This window comes from Cygnus olor, chromosome 18 (assembly GCF_009769625.2).
Source record: "Cygnus olor isolate bCygOlo1 chromosome 18, bCygOlo1.pri.v2, whole genome shotgun sequence".
In the NCBI taxonomy this organism is placed as follows: Eukaryota; Metazoa; Chordata; class Aves; order Anseriformes; family Anatidae; genus Cygnus; species Cygnus olor.
Window position 1 is genome coordinate 10,367,889 of NC_049186.1, and position 7,199 is coordinate 10,375,087.

Below are 7,199 nucleotides of genomic sequence, written 5' to 3' on the forward strand. Positions count from 1 at the left end.
GAGCTCTCCTCTGGGATCCTGGGGAAGGCGCTGGAGCAAATGGCCCGAGCTTCTCTGCTGCTGTCCTGTCCCGTTGTAGGAATGAGAACTTCTTCATGCGGCAGGGTGGGGACAGAGCATCCTTCGGGTGGCACCACACCAGCCCCAGCCATGCCGAGAGCACCACAGCTGGTGCGTGGTGGAGCCCCGTGCGCCCTCCCCAGCCCCATGCCGTGCGCGCGTCTCGCGGTGCTCCTCCACCTCCTCCTCCAGGCGTGACCCCAGGAGCTCTGCTGGACTGGAAAGCAGCTCCTTTGGAAGGGTTTGCTGCAGTTCTCTCCAGACCCACTCAACGAGCTCAATAACAACCAACTCCCTTTCTATTTATAAATGAGAACAGCAGCGAGGAGCGAGGCTCAGGCGGCTGGGGCCACCACAGCCGCTGCGCTCCTGCCCCGTGCCACCGGGCTGTCCTGCTGGGGACCCGGCCGCCCTGCCCTTGTGCATGGGAAAAGGCACTTCCCTGGGTTGTTTCCTTTGGATAAACACACTTTTTTTTTTTTTTTTTTTTTTTTTTTTTTTTTTTTTTTTTGCTTCAGCCACTGGCAAAGCAGTGAGGGTGTGGGCACGCGTTTGGGAGGGTGGGATTTAAGGAAAATGACAGAAGCACCTTTGTCCCCCAGGTGTGTGCCTCTGGCTGCAAATATTGGACCCTCAGGACCACCATGGCCCCTGGCATCGCAGCAGCTGGCAGGGATCAAAGGGGAGGCAGAAGAGCCCTCCTCCTTCCCTCTGCTGGCAGGGGGGGGGGTCTCAGGCTCCATCTGCGCCCCCCCCCCCCCCCCCATCAGGGCTGGCACTGCTGGCGAGGTCTGGGCAGGTACTGAGCAAACAAAACCCCTGGGGGAGGTTTGCCGTGCCGAAGAAGTGAACATCCCTGCTGGTGGTGGCTGCTGAAGCTCTGGGGGCACTGGCCGTGTCCACAGCTTCTCTGGTCCAGCACTTGGAGCTCCCCCTTCCCACCTGCAGAGCCTCGCATCCACCAAAAGGCACTGGTGGGGAGCAGAGCAGCGCAGCGCAGAGCAGAGCAGCGCGGCCCGCACTGCTCGCTCCTAGGAGAGGCAGCGGTGCCACCTTCAGCACTTCAGCTGAGTGATGCAGCGTTACCGACGGGTTGTCCTCAGACGCAGCCCAGTCCTTGCAATCCTTTTCACCTCTCCTCCTGCCCCTGCAGCCTGTGGAGCTGAGCGCTCCCCCCATGCTGATGCTCGCAGCCACAAGGCGAGGGTATCGCCGGCATCCTGGGAGATGCTCCTGGCTGAGAAATTAGGGTAGGAGGTGGTTGTGTGCCACTCCTAAATCTCTTGCAGACTGTGCATGAATCAGTCCTTCATTGCCTTCATTTCTCATTAGTGCTGCCTCCCTAACACAGCTGATCTGTGGCGGGTGTCACACTCCGTTAGGGTCTGGGTGACAAAGCGATCCCAAAGCGAGCAGGCTGGGGTGGTTCCCTGGGGCAGCACACTGCAGCAGGTCACTGGAGCACATCCTGACGGTGAGGACAGGGAGAGCCGTCCCTAGGGGATCCACTCACACTGCGTGCCCAAGCAGATGAGTCCCAAGCACCCACCTGCCACACCTGTGCGAGCGAGCAGTCGCCAGAACTCCACGTGTAGCGGTGCCGCACGCACACGGAGGGACCCTCACATTTCTTGCCAGAAGATGGCAGAACAGCCCTTTTTCCTGCCCCAAGTCCCAGACCTTACCCCAAATCATCTCTTTTGCAGTGTGCACGGCGCACATTTAACCCAGCACCGCTCCCCGGGCTCCATCCCCCTGCTGCCGCTTGAGCACCTCGCCCCTGCCCGTGGCTGCGGGACGGGGGCGGCCGCTGCACCCTGCGGCCGGGGGCTCGGCCACGGGGGCCCGGGGCTCCAGGGGACACGGGGCGGGTTGGGAGCAGGGCCGGGGCGGCGGGGATGGCTCCGAAGGGGCTCGGGACGGCTCCGCAGCCCTGCACCGCCGCCGTGTCCCCAGGAGGTGGCACAGCGCGAATGGAGATGCTGGGAGCAGCCCGGGGCCGCTGCACCCCCGGGTCGCAGCCAAGTGATTCACGGGGGCAGTTCCAGGAAAGGGAAGAAAAGGCCCGCATCTCGTTTCTCGGAACCCCATTGTGCAAAATTCTTCTACATGGAAAAAAAGAAAAAAAAAAAAAAAAAGAACAAAACCTGTTTTATTTTGAGAGCAGTGAAAAACTGAGCGCATTTCGCCCCGCTGCAAGCACGCAGCTGTCCGGACATCCACTGCCGTGGGTCCCAGGAGCCTTTCCCCCGTGAGCAGAGCCTCTGCTGACCCCTGCTCCTGTTCCTCTCATCTGCTGCCCTCGTTCCCTGCTCCCACAGCCCACCTGGCATTGTGCCCCTTTGGCTTTTACCAGCCCGCCGTTAATAAACCACACGGTGCAGGACCAGGGGTGTCGGGGCTGAGCGAGGACAGCGCCTGGCCTCAGAGCCTCCCACCTCTGCGTCTGCTCACTCCCAGGCCGGACCAAACATCTTTCCCCTATGTTGTGCTCATCTTCACTTATGGGAGCACTTTTTAGGCACCTGCAGCGGAGGAGATGCAGCTGGAAATGGCAAGGCGCTGTTTTTGTCTAACCATTGGCACTGTTCCCTTTCTAGGAAAGGCAGAACAGTGGAGGTGCGATCAGGAGATCAGTCATTTGGAGACCAGAAGAAAGATTTGTTTTCAGCCAAACACTGGCTGCTGAGCTTCTGCTGCAAACATTGCATTTCTAGTAAATTATTGACCATGTTTTACTCGGATGGATGATTTTGAAAGGCATTGATATCGTTGGCACACCGTACACTGTGCCACTGTGCCACTTAGCCCAAGCCCAGTTTGTAACCAAAAAAGGGCGATTTCTTCCCAGAAATTCATTCTTTCCTGATTTTCCCTTCTTGTGTTTTCACGTTAAAAATTAATGAAACACTCGGTCAACAGCAGCTTAAAGGGGTCCCAAGAGACCAGGGACCTCCCTCTGTCCCCTCGTTGGGTCCTCTGAGGGCAGGAGCACAAGGACAGGGCAGGCACCGGCTGCTCCCCGGCACCTAGGCTCAGGGGTGCCCTGGCCAGAGGAGCTTTAGCAGCTCCCCTGGGTGCCTTTGCCTTGAATTATTTTGGCCAGGCACCTTTTTAATGCCAGCTAAATGTCTAGCTTTCTCAGCACCCTTGGGGCTGCAGGTAACTTCATGTCCTGCCCTCCAGCCTCAGACTGGAGGGGTCAGAGCAGGACACCCTCATGGATGGCACAAGGGGGTGACATGGAGCCGTTGCCCCTGTCCTTCCCACTCGGGGTCCCCAGCTGTGTGCCCTGTAAGCGCTCCAGCTCATCTTCCAAAATCTTCCAGGAACACCCCAGCACAGCGTGTGGCTGTGCTGTGAGTGCCAGATGTCCGATCGTGGACTCAGAGGATCACAGAGTCATAAAATCAGGGAACATCCCAGGATGGGGGGCGTGGGGGGGCACAAGGATCATTGAGTCCAGCTCCCGGCTCCACACCTACAATTAATTTACTTTTAGGTTCAATTTAGGGAGGAATTTGAGGACCTTCTTCCTTCGGGAGGAAGCTGCAGGCCGCCCTGCTGGGTGCAACCATTCGCTCGTGGGAGCCCATTTCTTGCTTTTCGGTCTCTTATGACCAGCGAATACAAATCCTGGTGTGAGATGCAGAGGGATGAGATGGGTTCCTCAGCTAGGGGTAGCATGGCTGTGCTGCAAAATGCTGCCAAGAGTCTTCCGTCCTACCCTGAGAGGAGAAGAATGCGGTGGTTTCAAGGCCAGTTATTTTTCAGATTAAAGCATTAAAAAAAAAATAAAAAAAAATTCTTGCTTCTTTGTGTTCTTCTTTCTAAATTCCTACTTAGCATCCTGAAAGCCCTTCAGAGGATTTGCATTTAGAACATGAAATGAATTTCTCACAATGAGGCCAAAGAAAAGCGAGGCGCGTGGGTGGAAGGAGCTGTGGTCCCTGCCAGCAGCCAGCGCCAGCAAGTGGATGTCCTCAGCCGCCTCAGGTGAGGTCAAACCCAGCAGAGCTCTGCCTCGAGTCCTCCTCATGTCCCACAGCCCTTGCTTTGAGGTTAAAAAATAGATTTAAATAAATAACCATTTAAATAAATGGATGTTGGGACTGGTAACATAGGGGCAATTTCCAACAGCCCAGTGCAGACCTTGCCTCTCAGCCCATCTGTGGACACAGGACTTACTTAAATAGCTGAAGAAACTTAAAAAGACCCTTTTAACTCTGTCCTTATGGCACCATCCTCCCTTCTTGGGTGAAGAACCGAGAGGAAGGACCTGCTCCTGCGCGCCCCAAGCCCATGGGAAGGCTTTGCCTTTGGTGTCTGTGCCTCCAGCTCCCACTGAAATCCATCTGACCGTCCTCATCCGATCCCAGGCTTGCCCAGGGACACATTGCTTGCAGGTCTAGATGACTTTGGATAGTTTCAAATAGCCAAAATTAATTTGGAAAAGCAGAAGGGCCTGCGGGAGGGACGTATCCAATCCCCGTGACCGCAGACACGCAGGTGCTCAGCTCCTGCCCAGCCCCATTCCCTCCTCACCCATCCACAAACCACTGCCCGATTTCTGTGTCAGGACACGGAGAGGCACACGGACAGACAGACACTTCCATTCTGCCTGGAACACAAGTTCGTGAACTCCTGTTATCATTAAAGCATGATTTAATTAAAACATCATGCCTTACACAATCCTCTCCCTCTCCGCTCTTTTTTAAAAAAACGTTTCCTGCGTTTTCCAGCTGGACAAGCTATCCCTCTGCCTGCTTTGAAGTAAATATTTTGTTGGGCTTGGCTGCTGTCACAGCCACACATAGCCTTCTGCCTGATATTTTATCCATCTGGTGCTGAAGGGCTGCAGGGCAGCTTCAGCCTGAAGCCTCGGAAGGGTGCAGAGATGCTGCGGGGAGTTAAGGAGCACCAAGGCAAGGGAAGGAATGGTCTTCTCGGCTTTCACGTGCACGCTAATTCATGCCTTAAAAATGAAATACTCTCAGCGGTGCTGGTTTGGACATCCTGGCACTCGCTGGGGAGCGCACCCCAGGCCGGCTGAGCCGAGGACCCGCTGCAGCCCGTTCAGGGGGCAGCAATCCAAGCCCCATTTCCTCTTTTGTCTCCGGTGAATGGAAAAAGCGGCTTGGCCTCCGCGCTGCGGGGGCTGCCAGCATCTGCCTTGCCTCATTCCCCCTGCTGCAGGAACATCTGGCCCTGCGCGGGGCGGCCAGCTGCGGGCAGCTGTGCTGCACGGGAGGGGGCTGTGCTCACTGGGACAAAGCCTCCTGGGGGCTTCAGGGGCTTTTTATTTTATTTTATTTTATTTATTTTATTTTATTTTATTTTATTTTATTCATTTCATTTCATTTCATTTCATTTCATTTCAATCTTACTTTGCTTTACTTCATCTATATTTAGTTTTATTTTATCCATATTCTGTTTTCTTTATACTTCATTTTACTTTTACCAGGGATGCTCTGAAAACAGGATGTTCGATGCTCAGGCGAGCCATGAGGTCTGGAGATGTCCTGCAGGACACCAGCCCTTTGCGTAGCATCTCTCAGCCTTACTCTCCTCCGTAGAAGTTTGGCTCATTGATATTTTGAAGCTTTCATTGCTGTTTTTCCTGAAGTTCCTTGAAATTTGAAAATTACCGGCCAGCACCACGTTTCTCACCTAACCCGAAGACGTGGGCTGCTCCTCGATGTCACTCGGGGGTGCTGCGGTGGCAGCGGCAGGGTGAGCTTTGAGGTTTGTCCCCAAGCCCCTCAGCTCAGGGCAGGGGAGGGAGCGAGGCGGGGGTGACCTCTGAAGGGAATGTTCTAGAAGCCTGCTCGCTTCTAGGAAATCGCACTCTTGTCCTTTTTTTTTTTTTTTTTTTTTTTTCCCCGATGAAAATGCTAAGTGCTCATGAACTTTTCGAGCACTTTTGTTCGTTCCCCGCTGCCAGTTGAGCCCGGCTTTGTGCTGGGGACAGACCCCTTTTCTCCAAGCGCTGGCCGCGGCCCAGCTCCCGGAAATCTCGACGTGGTGCTGGCGATGACACCGGCCCCGTCCCCCTTCCCTGGGGGCCCACACGAAGCCCCAGCCCCGACCAGCTCCCCGCGGGGGGCTCTGTGGGTCTCTGCCCTTCTCCTCATTGCGCAGGAGAGGATGGAGCCAGCCCCAGCTGCTTGGCCTTCCCCTGCCACGGGAAGCACCAAAGAGCACCCAGAGCAACCCGCCAGCCCTGTGCTACCAGGCAGGTTGGGGGCAGTTACTTAAAAAAAACCCAACTGTGCAAGTGCTTTTGGAAGGAACAGCCACGGCTGGAGGTGCTCCAAGGAAAGGAAAAGCCCAGTCCAGCCTCAGCAGTGCGATTGCCCCAGGGAGATGTCACGCCTCGGTCCTTCCCTCTGCTTCCCTGGCTCCCCGTGCACCCAGCTTCCCCTCGCCATCCCCAGGGGATGCTCTGGGACAGGACTTGGGGCAGTTCGCTGGGATTTTGTTACTGTTTGCATCATTCAAAGGCCTCCAAACGGACCCTGTCTCCTGGCTGTGATAGAAAAGAGATTTCCTGGTTAAAGGAGTGAGGTCTGCATGTAGGGACAGTGATACGGAGGGGAACAGCAAAGTATGATATAAAATGCTGTGATATGGAGAGGGTCACTGCTTGCAGAGCCCTGAGCTCCCCACAGCCACAGAGATCCCCAGGGCAGTAAACGAAACCCTTCCCCTTTCACTGAGTTTGCATTTTCTGGAGCTGAGTGCAGGAGCAGGTGACCGAAATGCTTGGGGATTTGGCATACCCCATTTCCCAGGGGCGGGGAGTAAAAGTGGAGTGGTTGTGCAAGTGGGTGGGAACAAGGATCCCTCTGAGCGAGCGCCCCGAGCACCAGGCATGGTTTGGGGCTGGGTGTGCAACCTACACAGGTGGCGATTGCGACACAGCCACCAGATTATGTAAAGAAATTTGGATTCATATCTTCTACGAGGTTTTTAGCTCTAGCAAACGAGCTGAGTGCAGGCATAATGTGTGCCCAATTTTTTTTTCAGGAGGAAAGTCCTCTCATTTGTCTTTACACCAGAGGAAATGAATCCTTCCAAAGAGCTGACTCATGGAATTGCTGATATGAAGAGCAGGAAGGGTTTGTTGGATCAGGCAC